At 39.5% G+C, this 20,583-nt stretch overlaps 1 protein-coding gene across 2 annotated transcripts in view; it reads left to right on the top strand.

Annotated features, from left to right (window-relative positions):
• The first annotated feature begins 2,077 nt into the window (after positions 1-2,077).
• The window catches only part of RALGPS2 (Ral GEF with PH domain and SH3 binding motif 2), a 163,194-nt gene continuing 144,688 nt past the window's right edge, over positions 2,078-20,583 (top strand). For both annotated transcript variants that reach the window (XM_030875358.2, XM_030875354.2), the window contains exon 1: positions 2,078-2,249. The gene's annotated coding sequence lies outside the window, so the exon portion shown is untranslated. The remainder of the gene's footprint in view (positions 2,250-20,583) is intronic.

Here is a 20,583-nt window from a genome sequence, read left to right as displayed (position 1 = left end):
ATACATATATGCTTATAAATATATACATATATAATTGTATGTATTACTGTCGGCACATAGCCATCTACCTTTTCCTTAATCTTTTTTTTTGCCACTTCTTTTTTTTAAATTTTATTTTTATACAGCAGGTTCTTATTAGTTATCTATTTTATACAAATTAGTGTATACATGTCAATCCCAATCTCCCAGTTCATCCCACCCCCCACTGCTTTCCCCCCTTGGTGTCCATATGTTTGTTCTCTGCATCTGTGTCTCTATTTCTGCCTTACTAACACTTAAAAAAGATTAAATATTTACCCAACTTGATTTACCCAACTGGAAGGATTTTTCCTCCAATTGCTAATTCTCTTTGCCTGTTGTTCCTTTGGAACCTGAAGCAATTAACATCTAGGGGAAAACTTCTTGTATGCATCATACATTTCTCCCCTTTTCACCAGTAGTCTGTTTTCCTTTTTTTTTGTGCCTTGGTCTATTCTCATTTGAAAGATTTTTGGTTTTTTTTGTTTTGTTTTGTTTTTTTGTGGTATGTGGGCCTCTCACTGTTGTGGCCTCTCCCGTTGCGGAGCACAGGCTCAGCGGCCATGGCTCACGGGCCCAGCCGCTCCGCGGTATGTGGGATCTTCCCGGACTGGGGCACGAACCCGTGTCCCCTGCATCGGCAGGTGGACTGTCAAACACTGCGCCACCAGGGAAGCCCTTTTGTTTTGTTTTGGTTTTGGTTTCTCTGCTTCTAGTGAGTTCATCATGATTCTTTTTAAGACTTTCTTTAAGAGTAAATGAAATAAAAATGAAGAACCATGAACTTAACCTATGTTTTTTTTTCTGTTGCTTTTGTTTTTTAACCTACCTTTGGGTGTGGGGTGGGGGAGAGGGAGGCTTTAAAGAAGTAACTATTTGAAAGAAAGGGGTTGAAGGGCATTCAAGCTTCCCTAACTAGAGTGAAGGGCTATGACACAAGGCAATCAAAGCAGGAAATAATTAGCATTCTTCAATATCACGATTAATCCATTCTGTTTAGTGGTTATTAAAGAGAGGAAAGAAACCAAATGAGAATAATTTTGGCCCTTTCATGTTTTATGCACAATGCTGGTACACAGTATTCCTTCCACATTCTACTGCATATTGCCTAGAGAAAGGGCTGCAGATTATCCAATAATCATCCATTTCTAAACGGTCTAATGATAGCATATACAAAGGTGCCTCACTTAAAACCTTCCATTTATAGTCACACTGCATCAAATGGTGCTAATTCTAAGTAGGCCACCGCATACAGTGCACCCTCCGAAACAACACCCTTTCACAGTTTAACCAAATCCATTCCTTTTTCATTCACAGGAAAGATTTAATATTTCAGAATCTTGTTCTTGCATTCAACGTGAAAAGACTGCTCACCTGGAACTCATCAATTTGAGACCCAAGGGATGCCAGATTTCTGTCATTTGCTCATTAAGCCAAGGGCATCACACAAAGGCCTACTTCTAACGCCTCTCGAATCTTAATATGTGAGAGTATTGATCACTATAATTTATGATCCTACGGCAGTGGGGTGGCTCTTCACATTTGGAACCCCCTCACTTGTGCGCAGCGACTTCTAAAAACACGGCTGGCGCGGGCAGGATATTTGATCTGGAGCCCAAGTGTTTCCAGACTTTGTTCTCTGGCCTTAAAGAAGAGGTGCCTGCGCTGAAGGAGACGGCCACCACAGGGGATTTCACCGTGGAGGGCCGGATGCGGGGAACGGATGGCGGGGCTGCTTTGGGGGCCACACCTGTCCGTCCGCCAACCCTTCCCGCCCCCTCGTTTGGCCGGTAGCGGCCCCTCCTTTGGGCGGGCACCCAGCAGAGGGACTGCGGCTGTTGGCGCGCGCCGCGGCCGCGGGCCCCCAGCAGCAGTTGGTCTCCGCACAGCTGAAGAGCCGCTAGCTGGGCGCGCGCCGGGAAGACCCCGCCGGCCGCGGCGCTCAGGGCCCGCGCGAGCGCGCTCGGTTGGTGCGCGAGCGCGGCTCCGCCCCGCCTGCTCGGCGCGCGCCCCCGCCCAGTCCGCTCTCCTCCCCCACCCCCGGCGCGGATGGGGTGGATCCAGCTCACTCCCCTCCCCTGAGCGGCCGCGGTGGCGGCCGGCGCTGAATGAGAGACGCCGACTGCTCCGGTCGCCGAGCGCTAGCCTAGGCGGCGGCGGCTGCAAAGCGGCGGAGCGGGGGGGCCGGCGCCGTCTTTCCAATCTCCGAAGCGTCTGCCGCGGCTGCACAGGTCGGTCCCCTCGCCGTGGGCCTGGTGCGGAGCCTCGGTGGGCGGTGCGGGGGAGGGAAGGTGGGAGCGCTGCGCCCCGCCGGGCTGCGCGGAGCCGCAGCGGCGGCGGCGGCGGCGGCGGCGGCGGCGGCGCGGGGAATGGCGGCGGCTCGGGCGCTGCGGTGTGTTGATCTCCCGGCCGCGGGCCCCGGCGCTGCTCGACCCCGGCGCGGAGAGAGAGCTGCAGAGCTTGGGCTGAGGGAGGAGGGGGGCCGGCGTCTGGGAACCCAGGGCCGCGCCTCCCTCGGCGGCTCGCTCTCGGCGTCAGGAGGCGGCCATGGGGTCCCGGCTCCGGGTCTCTGTCCCGAGGCCGGGGGCGCGGCGACCCTCCGAGCCCGCCTCGCCTCCCTCTCTCCTGGGTGGCGGAAGCCCCCGGGCTCCGCCCGCGCTACCCTGGCGCCCAGCGGCGCCTCAGCCTCCCTTCAGGTGAGCTGGAGCTGGGACTCCGGGAGCCGGGACCCGCCGAGCCGGGCCACACCCCCTCCCCGGCCCTAGCAGCTGCGCCCCCGAAGCCCGGCCGCCCAGCTGGCCGCCTGCGGACCCGCAGTCTCGCGGTCAGGGTGACCTGTTGCGGAGCGGTCCGTAGACCTAGTCGCTCGCCGGCCTCGTACCCAGAGGGGCGGTCCTGCGCTGGCCCCGGGCCGGGCGCGCGGCAGGACGCGGGGCCTGGAGCGCTGCCCGAGATCCGGTGCTGTACCGCTAGGAACGGGCGTATTGAAAAAAAGAAGAGGTTCCCCACGATCTGATCAAACAGTTGCAAATATCCGGGATTCTACTGCAGTATCGGATTAGGCAGGCTCATAAACACCATGCTTTGGAGGTGATTTGCAAAAAACCCGAGACAGGAGTGAGAAGCTGTTATCTGTATCTGGAAAATAGCAGTAAACCTGTGCGGAGCTACATTATCCCCCACCTGCCCCCATCAAAGCGCTTTTCCTGTAGCTGTGTTGTAGACGCAGGCCAGTTTCAGTGTACGTGGGCGTGTTTGGGAAGAAGCTGCGAGCTGATAGGAGGTACCTAAGTACAAATGTTAATTTGTTTTAACTGGGAGGGGTGAGGGAGGAGGAAGAAAGGGCACTGATGTTAGCTGTGGAGGAGGGGCCATTGAAACACTAAATTTCTGTTTAAGAGAGCGCTAAAAAGGAATATCGAATACCTGGCGTTTAAGACCGTAAAGTAGGAAATACAGGCAGCAATTAATTGAGCTTTATCTTTTACATGCCCTGGGTTTTAAAATTTCAACGCTATAGTTGCTGTAGAGAGCTTTGTTTTCGTACCAGTGTTTATGAGTTGGTGTTTTTCTGTATTCCCCATCAGATCGACTTTGTGTAAGTCTCTCTGAAGATGACCATCAGAATTTTGGGAAACTTTTCGATCCGTGCAGCATAGTATTACAGTCATAGCAAGTCATAGCTTGCTAGCTGTAAAAGCCTGTTCCATCCAGATAATTATGCTTATCCTAGTGCTGTAAAATCATAATGTGTATTACTGTTACTGCTGCATATTTTACTGTAGACTTTAGAATTATAAAGGAACTTATCCAAACAGTGTTATTTTAATAAAAAGAACCTCTTACTCAAGCTCTGTAGGCATAAAGTTTATCATCTAGCTTCAAAGATTTGGAAAGTACTTGTCTTACTAGCTTAAGGGACATGTGTAAGGACCTAAGATGCCTTTTTGAATAAATAATTTTAACATAATTTATTTTAAACTTAGATTTTCTCTTTTTAAAATTCAGTATAATAATTTTGAAATGGCAAGATCTACGTTTTTTTCATTTGATTCATTCATTGACCTTTCTTTCAATTAATTTGAATTTGACTTTAAAATACTCAGGGTGGGACTCTGGAAATATTGTTCATTTTGGCTAAATTATTCCAGATTGCAACAGAACTTTAAAGATAGTGCTGTGTTATCAATATTGCAACATGCTTTTCTAATGTATATTTTGATTATCAGGAAGAACAGACCAAAATCTCCTGAGGGAAAGTATAACTACTGTGAAACTGGCTTCGTTAATCTTTTACTTTGTGTACTTTTATTATACACGTGAGTGATGTATTTGTGTGTGTTTATGTATCCAGTTCTTGTCTTTTTCAGCTTTTTGTGTCATTACAGTTGAGACAGTAGTTTTTTGTAGTGAATGATGGATAGATGTACAGGTGAAATTGTTCTGTTGCAACTGAAAACACTTCAGCTTTTGTCCAGAGGTCCAGTTTGTTCATTCATTCATTCTACACATGTTTATTGGGTTCCTATTTGGTGCCAGTTAGTTGTCTAGATGTTGGTGATACAACAGAGAAAAAGGTCTGTGCCCTGATGGAGCTTAAAGGGTAAGTAGGCAAAAATAGTCTACTGCTTCATTGTCAGATAACACTGTTTAGTGTTAGTTTAAAAGTTTCAGAAGTAAAAACCCCTCTGATGAGTTTTTTTGATTAAGGATATTTGTTGTGTTTTTCCTTCTAAGAATAGTGGGAATTATTACTCAGTGAACAAAAGCATTAAGACAGTTGTTTTAAAAATATGCTGATGTTTATGTACTTTGGGTATCTGGTTCCCAAGTACACCAAAAATAAACATTCTACCTGCAGTCACATGGTGCACAGTTTACATGTGGTTAAACAGCTTTATTCTTTTGGTTTATATAGTTAAATGTTTGCTTAAAATGCTCTCTTGACACTTGTTTATAAGGGAGTCTAATTCTTTTTTTTTTAAGTCTAAATTTTAAAAAAAATCATCTTTTCTTCTTCTGGCTGTGTATGTGTGAGTGGACCAAGGTCTCGTTGTTCTTCCTTAGAATCTGATAACCATTATCACTAAAATCAGAATTTTGACTGAAAGTGATAGTTGTTTTTTAAAATTAAAATATGAAAAACATTGGTGTAGTTCTTCACCGATTACAAAGCTTTTTAATATATATTATCGATACTTCAATGTTTTGGTACTTCTTATTTACAGGAGTGCCAACAATTAACACTGACCTTAGGTAGGCATTATTATCTCCATTTTAGATGAGGAAATGGGTTTAAAGATGTTAGCACACCACCGATAAGCAAGCAGTGAACCTAAACCCAAGTTGTAGCTCTTACTATAATGCGGTGCACCACCTGGGGAGTGTGGATGGGGAGAGCAGCAGCATCCAGTGCTATACTACAGCTACTAGCCTGCTTTTCCAGAAATTTCAAAATAATTTTTAAACTTTAAGCCCAACAGTTAATTGAGATTTAATTAATTGAATTTGTTTTCTTTTTGTGAGTTAAACTTTAAGACCTACTTAAAATCTAAAAGTACTGCTTTTTTTGCTATATTAAAAAAGGCAGTTTGGATTCACTTCTAATTATAAGTGTTTTGAGAATAAGACATTAAAATCAGTCCTCTTTTCTGAATATGAGGTTTTTATTGTGTAACAACTGTATTTGGAATAAAATGTTGCTTTAATCTGGATGCTACATTTTTTTAGTTATTCAGTTTTCAATAAAAAGATAATTCAATAGCCTGAAACTCTGGTTTAGGGTTTCTCTTTAGTGAGAAAATGAAGATCGGATGCGAATAATTTCGGTAACTTGGAATTAATCTGGAATCTTTCTTGATTAACATCTTGAACTTTTGATTTAGGAAAACTTTTAACTATGAAATAGGAATAAAAACACTGGAGTTTGAAGTGTGTGACATCCACCTGTTCTATGGAGAGAAAAAAGTTTGTATAAATTTAGTCAGTCACTTTAATAAGTAATGGCTAGTTAGGGATGTAGGAAGAGTATGAACAGCAATGTTCATAGGACTTAGCTTGACGGTGCCTGACAGTTTATGTATGCCACTACAGGGAACTTTGGTACTGGCTTTTGAATGATACATGGCTTTAGAGTATGAGAGGCTTAAAATGAAGCTCTCACCTTGAGCTTAATTGGTACCCTTCTGTTATCTTATTTACATAACCTTTTCTCAAAACAGATTTTTCCTTTTTATCTCGATTTCCTTTTTGTTGACTCTTGGACAGCCCTTTTCTGAAAACCCTACTTAAACAGCATCCCCATTACACTCTACCCTCACCTTTATTTGTCTTCAGAACATTAATTTATCTGACATTATAGCATACATTGATTTTGTTTATTATCTTCTTCCCTCTGGATATAAACTTCATGAGGGCAGGGACTTAGTTTTGTTCACTGATGCATTCCGAGCACCTAGAAAAGTACCTGGCATAGTTAATATTAATACCCAGATAAAATTTGTGGAGTGAGTGAGTTAATTGGTATTAAATGATACAAAGCTCACTAGTTTTGTTTGTTCTTTGAAAAAAAAATTAACTTTTGACTTTAAATAATAGAACTGTGCAGTTAAAAAGAAAGCTGTACTATAAGACTTAAAATGAAGAACACCACTCCCCTGTACAACTTTCCCTGCCAGGTCCTGCTCCTAGAGCAACCATTTTTGATACTTTTAGCTGTTTTTTTTTAATAATATTTACGTCCATATTTTAAGATATTACTTGTTTTTCAATTTTAGATATCTGTTGGCTTCCTCCTGTGGAAGATGAGTCTATCTATGGTTTTGGGTTCTTATGCCACCTGAAGTTCCTCTCCCTTTATCTCCTAATATAGTTATAGCATGCTGTTTATTGTTTGCATTATTATGATTTTGTATGCATGTTTATTGTTGAACTGTGCAGTGTACTATGATGATATTTCTTGGAGTTAAAATTTTTTCTTTTTTGTTTTTTGCTTAGTTTCCTATTTGTCTCTGTTTTTTTCTTCCCCAGAAACTGTCTCAGTATGTTCAAACACATCAGGTAACTGATCATTCGATTTTTTTTTAATTGGAAAAATCCCAGGGCTCTCCATCCTTTTGCTCAGACCTGCAAGGGGGCTCTCCACTCTGCTTGGTCTTAGCTTGTGATTTCCCTTCATGATTCTGTGAATTCTCTTTGCCTTTTCCCTGCATTAGAGCCTATGGTCTCTCGATCCATGTCTTCCTCTTTCTCCAGTTTACCCCTTTGTTTTGGTGAAATACATCCCTCAGTAACTTTCAAGAAAGGATATTTGAGGAGGTGAAATTTTTGAGATGTTTGTATTGCTGAAAATATCTTCTTTCTACCCTGACACCTGGTTGATAATTTGGCTGGTCTGGGTATAGAATTCTAAGGTGAAATAATTTTCCCTCAAAATTTAAGGGATTGTACTATAATTTTTGAAAAGTCTTATGCCCTTTAGTCTTCATCCTTTATATGTGACCTTTTTCTGTTAAGATCCTTTCTTTGTCATCAGTCTCTGATATGTCTCTGATGTTGTATGGGTCTTGTGTGGATCTTAACTTCATTCTTATGCATGGGACTTAGTGGGCCTTTTCAACCAGCAGTGTCCGTATTAGATGAGAGCGGAGATGATCTAGTACAAGACTCAAGCCAGTTTTTTCTTTAAAGGGCTGAATAGTAAGTATTTTAGGCTTTGTGGGCAGTACAGTCTCTGTCACTACTACTCAGCTTTGCTTTTGTAGCGTGAAATCAGCCATAGACATAGACTTGTGGCACAGGTGGAAGGATTAGCCTTTGAACTTTACTAGGAGTACGGAGAGTTTGTCTACAGAATTGGGAGAGAAGAACAGAATATATGGAAAGAGACGTGATGGTGGTAGCTTGAGGAAGTTCTCATCTGAGGTTTTCTGTTAATGTATGAGAAGCAAGATCATTAGCTGAGAGTAGGGAAGAATGGGAGTATGTATTGGAGGTTTGACAAGAGGGAAAATATGTGACATAATCATCAAAGAGTGGGAAGGGGAATAGAATAGAGTAGAAGAGAATAGAATAGAGAAATATAGTGTGATTGCCAGTCAGCATTAAGGGCCTACTTGAGAGAGATGATCCTGAATTTCATGTTCCTGACTTCAATAGGAATACCTCTAAAATCTCATCAAGTATGACAGCTTACTGAAGGTTTTGTGTTTTTTTTTTCCCTATCAGATAGGGTTTTAAAAATTAATCATCAGAACGATTTTCATACATAAGTACTATATACATATAAATGTGTATATTTTTATACATACAAACGTGGCCTGTATATAACTGCTTATTTCTAGAGAAATGCCAAAAGAAAGTACTATAATTTTTCCCAAATGCAAATTTTGATTTAGATATCATTCATTTATTCATTTTTTAAAAGCCATGGAGCATTTTCTGTGTTCCAGGAATAGTTCTTGGTGCTGGGGATACAGCTAAAGACAAAAACATTTGCCTTTATTACATTTATATTTTAACTAACTAACATAATTAAATTAAACACACACAGAGACGTTAACAAGAAAGGAAAATTATGCAGAAAAGAGAACATAATAGATGTTATTAACTGTATTTTTTCAGCTTTACTGAGGTATAATTGACAAATAAAATGGTAAGATATTTAAAGTATACAACATGATAATTTGATATATGTATACATTGTGAAGGTATTCCCTGCATTGAGTTAATTAATACACCTGTCACCTCATATAGTTTTCTTTTTTTTTTTTTTTGGTGAGAACACTAAAGTTCTACTTTTTAAGCAAATTTCAGTTTTACAATATAGTGTTATCAACTATAGTTACCATATGATATACATTAAATCCTCAGACTTTTTTCTTATAACTTTCTTATAACTGAAAGTTTATACTACCATTTTACCAACCTCTCCGTATTTCCCCTACCTTACTATAAGTTTTTGATAATATAACTAAAAAAGGTTAAGAAATACCTTCTAGTCTTAGTTTTGTAAGACTTTTTTCTTATAATATCATAAGTATTGCATTTTATCAAGTGCTTTTTCTGTATTGTTAGAAATGATCATATATATTTTCTCCATTAATCCGCTATAGGATGTATTACATTAATAGTTTGCATTATTGCGTCCAACCCTACATAGCTGTGTTGCATTCGTTTTTTTCTCCCTCTAACTGCTGAACTTGATTTGCCACTGCCTTAGAGCTTTTTAAAAATTTACTTTTATCAGTAGATAAATTTATCAGAGATTTATATGTATCTGTTTGACTTCAGAGTTGTGGTAGGTTCATAAAATGAGTTGTGAAGCTCTCCCTTTTTTTCTCTTCTCTGAAATAATTTTGTAACATAGGGATTATGTGCTCCTTGAAGGAACTATAGATGTAACATCGAAGGTGAAAAATAAAGTTTCTAGAGGAAAACATAGAAAAATATCTACATGACCCTATGGAAGGGAGAGGTTTTTGTTAAACAAGACATAAGGAATACCAGAAAAGAACGATTGATAAATTTTTCTTCATTAAATAAGAACTTATGTTCATCAAAGGATACTATTAAGAGAGTGAAAAGACAAGTGACACAGTGGAGAAAGTGTCTGCAATACTTATAGTACAACAGTGGACTTGTATCCAGAGTATATGAAAAATATACAAGTCAATTAAAAAAAATACAGGCAACCCAATTTTAAAACAAATGGGCAAAAGACCAGAAAAGGCATTTATGAAATGAATTATCCATATGGCCAAAGTGAAAGGTACTCACACATAATTTTCAGGGAATTGCAAATTAAAACTACCATGTGATATGAGTACATACCTACCAGAAATAGTGTAAATGAAAAAAACCTGAAAATACTAAGTGTTGACAAGAATGGAAAGCACTTGGGACACTCATCCATTTCAGATGGCTTTGAAAATTGGTACAAACACTTTGGAAAATTCTTTAGGTAGCATCTGCTAAAGCTCTACATGTGTATGCCGTATGATCCATCAATTTCACTTCTTGATATAGACCCAACAGAAATCAATATATATGCACATCAAAAGACATGGACTTTAGAAGAAACATAGGGGTAAATTTTCATGACCTTGGATATGACACCAAAAACAGGAACAGCAAAACAAAAATGACATAAATTTTATTTCATCAAAATTTAAAACTTGTCCTTCAAAGGACACCATCAGGAAAGTGAAAAGATAACCCACAAAATGGGAGAAGATATTTGCAAATCAAATATCTGATAAAAGACTTGCATTCAGAATACATTAAGAGCTCTTTAACAACTCAATAAAAAGAAAACCCAATTTAAAAACGGGCAGAGGATCTGAATAGGCATTTCTCAAAGAAGATATACAGTAAACACATGAAAAAATGCTCAACATCATTAGCTATAAGGGAAGTGAAGTTAAACCATGATGAGATACCCCTTCACACTACTAGAATGGCTAGAATCAAAAAGTTAGATGATAACAAGTATAGAGGCGGATGTTGAGAAATTGAATCCCTCATCCACTAATAGGAATGTAAAATTGTATAGCTACTTTGGAAGATAGCATGGCAGTTCTTAAGATGATTAAACATAGAGTTACTATATGACCCAGCAGTTCTTTCCTAGGTATATACCCAAGGAAGATGAAAACATGTCTCCACAAAATATTGTTCACAGATGATTATGGCAGCATTATTCATTGTAGGCAAAAAAAATGGAAACAACTCAAATGTCCGTTACCCAACAAGTGAATAAACAAAATGTGACATATCTATACATTGGATTATTATTTAGCCCTTAAAAGGAGTAAGGTACTGATGCATGTTACATCATCAGTAAATCTTGAAAATATTATGCTAGGTGAAAGAAGCAGTCACAAAAGGCCACATATTATATGATTCCATTCATATGAAATGTGCAGAACAGGGAAATCTGTAGAGACAGAAAGCAGATTAGTGGTTGCTTGAGGTTGGGGCTAGGGAATGGGGAGGTCTAAGGAGTGTGGGGTTTCTTTTTAAAATGATAAGAATGTTCTAAAATTGACTATAGTGATAGTTCTACATGCCATTGAATTGTATACTTTTTTTGGGGGGCCGTGCTGCGCAGCTTGTGGGATCTTAGCTCCCCGACCAGGGATTGAACCCGGGCCCTCGGCAGTGAAAACTCAGAGTCCTAACCACTGGACCGCCAGGGAAGTCCCTGAATTGTATACTGTAAATGGGTGAATTGTATGGTATGTGAATTACAACTCAAAGCTGATTAAAAAAAAACAAGACATGGCAAAAATAATCAGTGATGTGAGGACATTTTCACCATATTTAATTGAGAAAAGCAAGATAACAGAGGAATATATAAAACACCCATTTTAGTAAAACAAACAATAAAAACCCTGTGTGTGTGAGAGGGAGAGTATAAGTGATCTTGTAAAGCAGAAAATGTTGCACAGCAAATGTAAACATTTGTTACCTAGTTGGTCTAAGGTAAAAAGGAGAGAGAGGGAAAGAAGGGAGAAAGTAAAGGAAAAGGGGTTGATTTAGAAAAAACAGCATTTATAACATCATTTCAGTTATGTAAAACATAAATCTTAAAATGGTAGTTGTCTATATGATGAGGTACCAGGGTTTTTTTTCTTTATCATGTTTTTCTGGGTTTGATCCTTTTTGTTTTATTAATATAACTATTTGAAACTAAATTAAGAAACAATACAAATAAAATAAGTTATGAAATCTGGAAAAATATAGCAGTTTTTTACATAATAGCTCCCAACTGGAAGCAAGCCAAATGTCCGTCAGCAGAATAATGGAGCAATAATTTGTAGTATGCTCTATACTGGAATACTATACATCAGTGAAAAAGAAGGAACTACTGCTATACTTAGCAAATGTGGGTGAATATCACAAAATGTTGAAAGAAACCAGACACAAAAGAGCATGTACTGTGTGATTCTCTTTTTGAAGTTCAGGAAAAGGTCAAACTCATCTATGTTGATGGAAGTCAGAGCAGTGGTTAGGGGTTCGGACTAGGGGAGCAAGACTTCTGGAGTGCTGGAATTGCTCTATATCTTTATCTGATTGGTGGTTGCATGCATGTCTACATAGTAAAAATTTATAAATACATTTCAGTATTTGTGTATATCTCAATAAGAAAAGTAAAACACTTTAAGCCAGAAAAAAAGAATAAGTTTTTAAAAATCTGGTGCTCATATAAAAAGTCTTTGTAGGGGCTTCCCTGGTGGTGCAGTGGTTGAGAGTCTGCCTGCCAATGCAGGGGACATGGGTTCAAGCCCTGGTCTGGGAAGATCCCACATGCCGCGGAGCGGCTGGGCCCGTGAGCCACAACTACTGAGCCTGCGTGTCTGGAGCCTGTGCTCCGTAACAAGAGAGGCCGCGACAGTGAGAGGCCCGCACACTGCGATGAAGAGTGGCCCCCGCTCACCGCAACTGGAGAAAGCCCTCACACAGAAACGAAGACCCAACACAGGAATAACAAATAAATTAATTAATTAATTAAAAAGTCATCTTCTTAAAAAAGAAAGTCTTTATATACTTCCAAGGTTAGTTATATCACTTCGAAAGACAGTTTCTCTCTACCCTCATTTTTAATGGCTGTATTGTATCACTTTGTGTGGGTGTATCATAATTTATTTAATCAATCTCTTAATGGACACTTAGGTTGTTTCTAACTTTTATATACTATGAAGAGTGATAGAGTTCGCTTTTTTTATACATATTCCTGTACTTTTTTGATGATTTCCTTTTTTTTTAAAAAATTTTATTATTTATGTTTGGCTGCGTTGGGTCTTCATTGCTGTGTGTGGGCTTTCCTAGTGGCATGCGGGGACTACTCTTCATTGCAGTGCACGTACTCCTCATTGCAGTGGCCTCACGTTGCGGAGCGCGGGGTTCAGTAGTTGCAGCATGGGGGCTCAGTAGTTGCTACATGCGGGCTTCAGTAGTTGTGGCGCATGGGCTTCGTACTTGTGGCTCGTGGGCTCTAGAGCCCAGGCTCATTAGTTGTGGCACGTGGGGTTAGTTGCTCCACAGCATGTGGGATCTTCCCGGACTAGGGCTCAGACCCGTGTCCCCTGCATTGGCAGGCGGATTCTTTTTTTTTTTTTTAATATCTTTATTGGAGTATAACTGCTTTACAATGGTGTGTTAGTTTCTGCTGTTCCCCTCCCTCTTGGGTCTCCCTCCCACCCTCCCTATCCCACCCCTCTAGGTGGTCACAAAGCACCCAGCTGATCTCCCCATGCAGTGCAGCAGCTTCCCACTAGCTATCTGTTTTACATTTGGTAGTGTATATATGTCAGTGCTACTCTCTCACTTTGTCCCACCTTACCCTTCCCCCTCCCCATGTCCTCAAGTCCATTCTCTATGTCTGCGTCTTTATTCCTGTCCTGCCCCTAGGTTTGTCAGAACCATTTTTTGTTGTTGTTCAGGTTCCATATATATGTGTTAGCATGCAGTATTTGTTTTTCTCTTTCTGACTTACTTCACTCTGTATGACAGACTCTAGGTCCACCCACCTCACTACAAATAACTCAATTTCGTTTCTTTTTATGGCTGAGTAATATTCCATTGTACATATGTGCCACATCTTCTTTATCCATTCATCTGTCAGTGGACACTAATGTTGCTTCCATGTCCTGGCTATTGTAAATAGTGCTGCAATGAACATTGCGGTACATGACTCTTTTTGAATTACAGTTTTCCCAGGGTATATGCCCAGTACTGGAATTGCTGGGTTGTATGGTAGTTCTATTTTTAGTTTTTTAAGGAACCTCTATACTGTTCTCCATAGTGGGCAGGCAGATTCTTAACCTCTGCGCCACCAGGGAAGTCCCTCTGATCATTTCCTTTTGATGAATTTCTAAAAGGCGGATGGATTGCTGTTTGGAGGTTAAGTACATTTGTATTTTTGCCCATGGCGTATAATTGTTTCTCTGTACTCTTACTGACTTGGTGATTAGCTTTAAAAACATAAATATTGATCTGTAATGTAATAAATTCTCCTTGTTATAATTTGCATTTTTTAACTTTTTCAGTGAAGTTTATATTTTCATGTTTTCGGACATTTGTGTATAATTTCCTTTTCATATCTTATATTCTTATTGCTCAGTCTCTTAAAAGTCTTTTAAGGAGATAAGTCAGATAAACAAAAAGTACATAAAGATTAATACAGTTAACCTCAGAAAGAGAAAGACAAATACCATATGATATCACTTAACATGTGGAATCTAAAATAGGACACAAATGAACTTATCTATGGAGCAGAAACAGACTCACAGATACAGAGAACAGACTTGTGGTTGCCAAGGCGAGGGGTTGGGGGAGGATTGGGTGTTTGGGATTAGCAGATGCAAACTGTTAACATAGAATGGATAAACAACAAGGTCCTATTGTATAGCACAGGAAACTATTTTCAATATCCTGTGATAAACCGTAATGGAAAAAAAAAATACAGTTAACCCATAACTTAAGAAATGAAACATAACCAGTGCAGTTGAAGCACCCTGTTATTTAACATGTTAGAGCTCTTTATGTATGAAGAATATTGTTTTTGTTGGTTGTTGTAGATCTTTTCCCTATTTTATTTTTTTGTCACCTCACTTATTTTATTAAATCTAAGTTGACTTCAGTTGTGAGATACACTGTGTAACAACAGTTAAGGATAGAAATATGCTGTCAGTTAAACCATGACACTCTGTTAGTTTTAAGAGGCATCCTGATTTCAGAGATGTTAAAAGATGAGAAAATATTCATCCTAGAATTGATGCAATACATGTGTTCTGCTGTCTATGTGTGTCATGTTTTCTTTAGTCAGATTTATCAGTCTTCTACTGTTTCTGTTTTTCTGTTATCAGTCCAAGACTTTCCTGTGCCAACATTAAAAAAAACTCACCTATGTTTACTTCTTGTGTTTTTATGCCTTAAATGTTTTTCATCTTTAATTCATCCTATTTATTTTAATGAAAGATCTAATTTTTGTCTTTTTATCCAAATAGCCAGTTGTCATAAAGTTAAAGGACACTCACAGTTTTTTGATCGAGGAATGAATGATATATTCAGATGTACTTGTTTGAAAAATAAGGTTATGGATTTTGGTTGGGTTTAGTCTAAAAATTATCAGTTGGATTATCTATTAAATATATATATATATATATATATTTTTTTTTCGGTACACGGGCCTCTCACCGTTGTGGCCTCTCCCGTTGCGGAGCACAGGCTCCGGACGCGCAGGCTCAGCGGCCATGGCTCATGGGCCCAGCCGCTCCACGGCACGTGGGATCTTCCTGGACCGGGGCACGAACCCGTGTCCCCTGCATCGGCAGGCGGACTCTCAACCACTGTGCCACCAGGGAAGCCCTGACTTGCTTCTTTTTGTCAACAGTATTTCTGAATGTTTTCTGTGAGCCCAGTACTTGTGAATGTTACCATAGAAGAATAAGTTTTAGATCTTGCACTCATTGTTTACATCTTCTTGGTGAGAGATGAAGTCTTTTATGTGAGTGAAACCACAGTAAATAACATGAGATCATATGTAGTTATGTGTCAGATTGAAGAGCAGTTTGCAGGAGCGGAGGGAGGCTCAGTGAGGGCAGGAGTGGTCCTTAAGAAATGTGTTTCATTAAGGTGGTAAGAACTTAAATATTGGGGAACAGCATTACTGAAGATATAGTAACAGAAATTAGTCTTTTTGGCATGCTTTGGATTGAAGGGTTTTTGGAGTGATGGAGTGGGAAATAACTTGGTAAAATGGGCAGGTTATTCAGTCCTTAGAAGTAAAGCAGATTAAAATTTAAGGGGTAGTACATACTGTTAATAACTTAGCTTCTCACTCTGTTTCCTTTCTTCTTAAGGCTGTAAATTGATAATTTGTAAATGAAGACTGGAGGGAAAATCCAAACTGTTTAGAACCAGTGTTCTTTTAAAAAAAGGGAGAGGGGCTTCTAGTTATATATGTATTAGGTAATCTTCCCAACAAGAAGGTTTAAAACAATATTGATAGCAAAGTAACATTAATAAGTTATATGTTTACTTTTTCCTTTCTGTCCCTAGGACTTGGTCTTAGCTAATTAGGTAGCAGAAGGTTTTCAATTCAAAACTTTCCTCTGCCATTAAGAAAGCCAAAAGGTGTAGGGTTGAACTCATCTGCAGAAAGAGTTTTAGAGGTATAATGTTGAAGATTTGAACTTAAGGGAACTAGCAGTACTGTTGAAGCCGTCTGTGGGCAGCAAGGGCAGCTGTGAATTGGCTGTAGTAATAGTGTCAACATATCTAGCCCCCCTCTTCTGCTTCAGTTCAATGTGGCGTAATAGACATAGCTATAGGAATGGATAGGGTTATTGATGTTTACTACTTCTGTCTCTGAGCAGAATTGAAAATGATAGATGGCAATGGGTTTTTCCTTCTCTCAGTCATAATACTGTTGCTGTAGTATGGCCACCCTTGACTTAACAGTTACTGGGCCTGTGTCCCATGTCTTACTTGTGTGACCCTGTAAATTATATGATCTCCTTAATAACAACCAAAATTTGTATTTATAACTCCTTAATTACACTATAACTAAATAGATTAAAAATACTGAAAAGACTTTTGAGCCCCAGGTTAATGGTGACTTAGCTGACTCAGTGTCCTAGACATGTGTTTTATAATTCTGGTGTGCCTACAGTTCCTTTGAAGGAAATCTCCTTTTTCCATAGTACACTGCAGAGGAACAGACTTTAATAGCTATGTTTTTAACCATATAGAACTATATTGCACCTGATTGGTCCAGGAGTGGGCATTTGACCTAAGGGCTGTTAATCTGTAAACCAGCTAACAACCTAGGATTGTCTGATGGGGGAAATTACAGCCATTTATAGGAAACATGGAGTTAATTTGCCATTGAGCCATGGGAGCTGATGCTGGAAGGATACATTCGTGTAGAATCCTGTAAAACTAAAGTTTAAGAGACTGGAAAGTAAGTATAAGCAGAAGCTATGAGTACAGAAATGATAAAGGAGTTGAGAAAGCCAGTGGGTAACCAGAAAAGAATATGGGGCATCTGTCCGAGAGAAGCACAAAGCTGTAAGCAAGAAACCATGTGGTGAGAGAAAGACAGGCACAGAGCCTGAGATTGAAGATTCTGCTTTCTGGCTCTGTAGATACTCTTCTTCCATTACCTCTAGTACGTCTGTGGCTCCTGCCCTTCTTGAGACGACATCCAGTTTTTTCCCAAGAAAGAATGCAGGCTTTGGGGTCAGACTTCTGGCAGTCAAATTCTGGTTATGTCTTTTACTATCTGTGTGACTTGGGCAGGTTGTTTTAATTGCTCTGTCTCATTCCTCATCTGTAAAAAGTGAGCATCGTAAATCCTTTCCTTTTGGGGTTGATGTGAAGATTAAATGAGATGACACATACAAAGCTTTTACAACAATACTAAGACCATAATATATACCTAAAATGATATTTGGGGTAACTTGAATGAATTTCTTGCAAGTAAAAGAGCCTAAGTAGTTAATTTACTTGTAGATTCACTTAGAGAAGTGCAACCCAGTGTGTGGGTTGGTAAAGATTATTTTAGGTAGTGTATAGGGCATTAAAAAATACTGTCTTATTCATTGTGAATAATAGGACTTGTTATATTTACAGGCATACCTTGTTTTACTGCACTTTGCTTTATTGCACTTCACAGATACTTTGTTTTTTTTACAAATTGAAGGTTTGTGGCAACCCTGCATTGAGCAAGCCTGTTGGTGCCATTTTTCCAACAGCATTTTCTCACTTTGTGTCTCTGGGTCACATTTTGGTAGTAATCCTCACAATGTTTCAAGCTTTTTCATTATTATATTTGTTATGGTGATCTGTGGTCAGTCATCTTTGATGTTACTATTGTAATTGTTTTGGGGCACCACGAACCTTACCCCTGTGTAAGATAGTGAACTTAATAAATGTTGTGTGTGCTCTGACTTCTCCACCAACTGGCCATGGCCCACCCCCAGCCCCGCTGGTCTCTCTCCCTCTCTTGGGGCCCCCCCTATTCCAAGAAAGGGTATTGAAATTAGGCCAGTTAATAACCCTACATTGGCCTCTAAGTGTTCAAGGGAAAGGAAGGGTCGCACATCTTTCCCTTTAAATCAGAAGCTAGAAATGATTAAGCGTAGTGTGGAAGACATGTTGAAAACTGAGATAAGAAGTGAAACAGCCTTATTGTTCATAATGGAGAAAGTTGTAGTGGTCTGAACCGAAGATCAAACCAGCTACAGCATTCTGTTCAGCCAAAGCCTGATCCAGGGCAAGGCCCTAACTCTCTTCAATTGTATGAATACTGGGAGAGGTGAGGAAGCTGCAGAAGAAAAGTTTGAAGCTAGTAGAGGTTGGTTCATGAGGTTGAAGGAAAGAAGCTGTCTCTATAACGTAAAAGTGCAAGGTGAAACAGCAAGTGCTGATGGAGAATCTGCAGCAACTTAGCCAGAAGATCTAGCTAACTAAGATAATTAATGAAGGTGGCTACACTAAACAGCACATTTTCAATGTAGACAAAACAGCATTCTATTGGAAGAAGATGCCATCTAGGACTTTGATAGCTAGAGAGGAGAAGCCAATGCTTGGCTTCAAAGTTTCAAAGGACAGGCTGACTCTACTGTTACCAGCTAATGCATCTGGTGGCTTTATTTATTCATTCATTCATTTATTTTTGGCTGCACCACATGGCTTGTGGGATCTACTTTAAATTGAAGCCAGTGCTCATTTACCATTCCAAAAGTCCTATGCCCCTTAAGAATTATGCTAAATCTACTTTGCCTGTGCTTTACAAATGGAACAACAAAGCCTTAAGGGTAGCGCATCTCTTTCCAATTTTTGTTTGTTTTTCAAAACAACTTTTTATTGAAGCATGGTTGATTTACAATGTTGTGTTAGTTTCAAGTGTACAGCAAAGTGATTCAGTTATATATATTCATTTTCAGATTCTTTTCCATTACAGGTTGTTACAGGATATTGAATATAGTTCCCTGTGCCATATAATAGGTCTTTGTTGTTTATTTAATTTATATGTAGTAGTATGTGTCTGTTAATCCCAAACTCCTAATTTATCCCTCCCCCACACCTTTCCCCTTTGGTAACCGTAAGTTAGTTTTCTATGTTTGTGAGTCTGTTTCTGTTTTGTAAATAAGTTCATTTGTATCATATTTTTAGATTACACATATAACTGATATCATATAATATTTGTCTTTCTCTGACTTACTTCATTCAGTATGATAATCTCTGGGTCCACTCATGTTGCTGCAAATGGTATTATTCCCTTTTTATGGCTGAGTAATATTCCATTGTGTGTATGTATGGGTGTGTGTGTGTGTGTGTGTGTGTGTGTCTATATATTATATATATAGACACACACACACATACCATATCTTCTCTATCCATTCATCTGTCAGTGGACATTTAGGTTGTTTCCATGTCTTGGCTGTTGTAAATAGTGCTGCTGTGAACTTTGGGGTGCATGTATCTTTTCGAGTTAGAGTTTTTGTCGTTTCTGGATATATGCCCAGGAGTGGACTACTGGATCATATGGTAATTATTTTTTAAGGAACCTCCATACTGTTCTCCATAGTGGCTGCACCAGTTTACATTCCCACCAACAGTGTTTACAACATGTTTTACTGAATATTTTAAGTCTACTGTTGAAACCTACTGCTCGGAAAAAAGATTCCTTTCAAAATATTACTGCTTATTGACAGTGCACCTGGTTACCCAAGAGCTCTGATGGAGGTGTATGAGATTAATGTTGTTTTCATGCCTCCTAATACAAGATCCATTCTGCAGCCCAAGGATCAGAGAGTCATTTTGACTTTCTAGTCTTATTATTTAAGAAATACATTTTCTAAGGCTATAGCTGCCATAGATAGTGATTCCTCTGATGGATCTGGGCAAAGTCAATTGAAAACCTTCTGGAAAGGATTCACCATTCTTGATGCCAGTGAGAATGTTCATGATGCATGGGAAGAGGTCAAAATATCAACATGAACAGGAGTTTGGAAGAAGTTGATTACAACTCTCATGGATGATTTTGAAGGGTTCAAGACTTAAGTGGAGGAAGTAACTGCAGCTATGGTGGAAATAGCAAGAGAACTAGAACAAGAAGTGGAACCTGAAGATGTGATTGAATTGCTGCAATCTCATGATAAAACTTGAATGGATGAGGAGTTGCTTCTTAGGGATGAGCAAGGAAGTGTTTTCTTGATATAGAATCTACTCCTGATGCAGATACAGTGACAAACCTTTAACAAAGGTTTAGAATATAACAAAAACTTAGTTGATAAAGCAGTGGAAGTGTTTGAGGCTTGATTCCAATTTTTGAAAGAAGTTCTGTGGGTAAAACGCTATCAAACAGCATTGCATGCTACAAAGAAATCATTCATGAAAGGAAGAGTCAATCAGTGTGGCAAGCTTCATTGTTGTCTTATTTTAAGAAATTGCCATAGCCACCCAGTCTTCAGCAACCACCAATGTGATCAAACAGCAGCCATCAACATTGAGGCAAGACCCTCCACCCACAACATGATTGACTTGCTGAAG

The sequence above is a fragment of the Globicephala melas genome, chromosome 1 (assembly GCF_963455315.2).
Source record: "Globicephala melas chromosome 1, mGloMel1.2, whole genome shotgun sequence".
Lineage (NCBI taxonomy): Eukaryota > Metazoa > Chordata > Mammalia > Artiodactyla > Delphinidae > Globicephala > Globicephala melas.
This window is presented reverse-complemented; position numbering and strand designations above follow the sequence as displayed.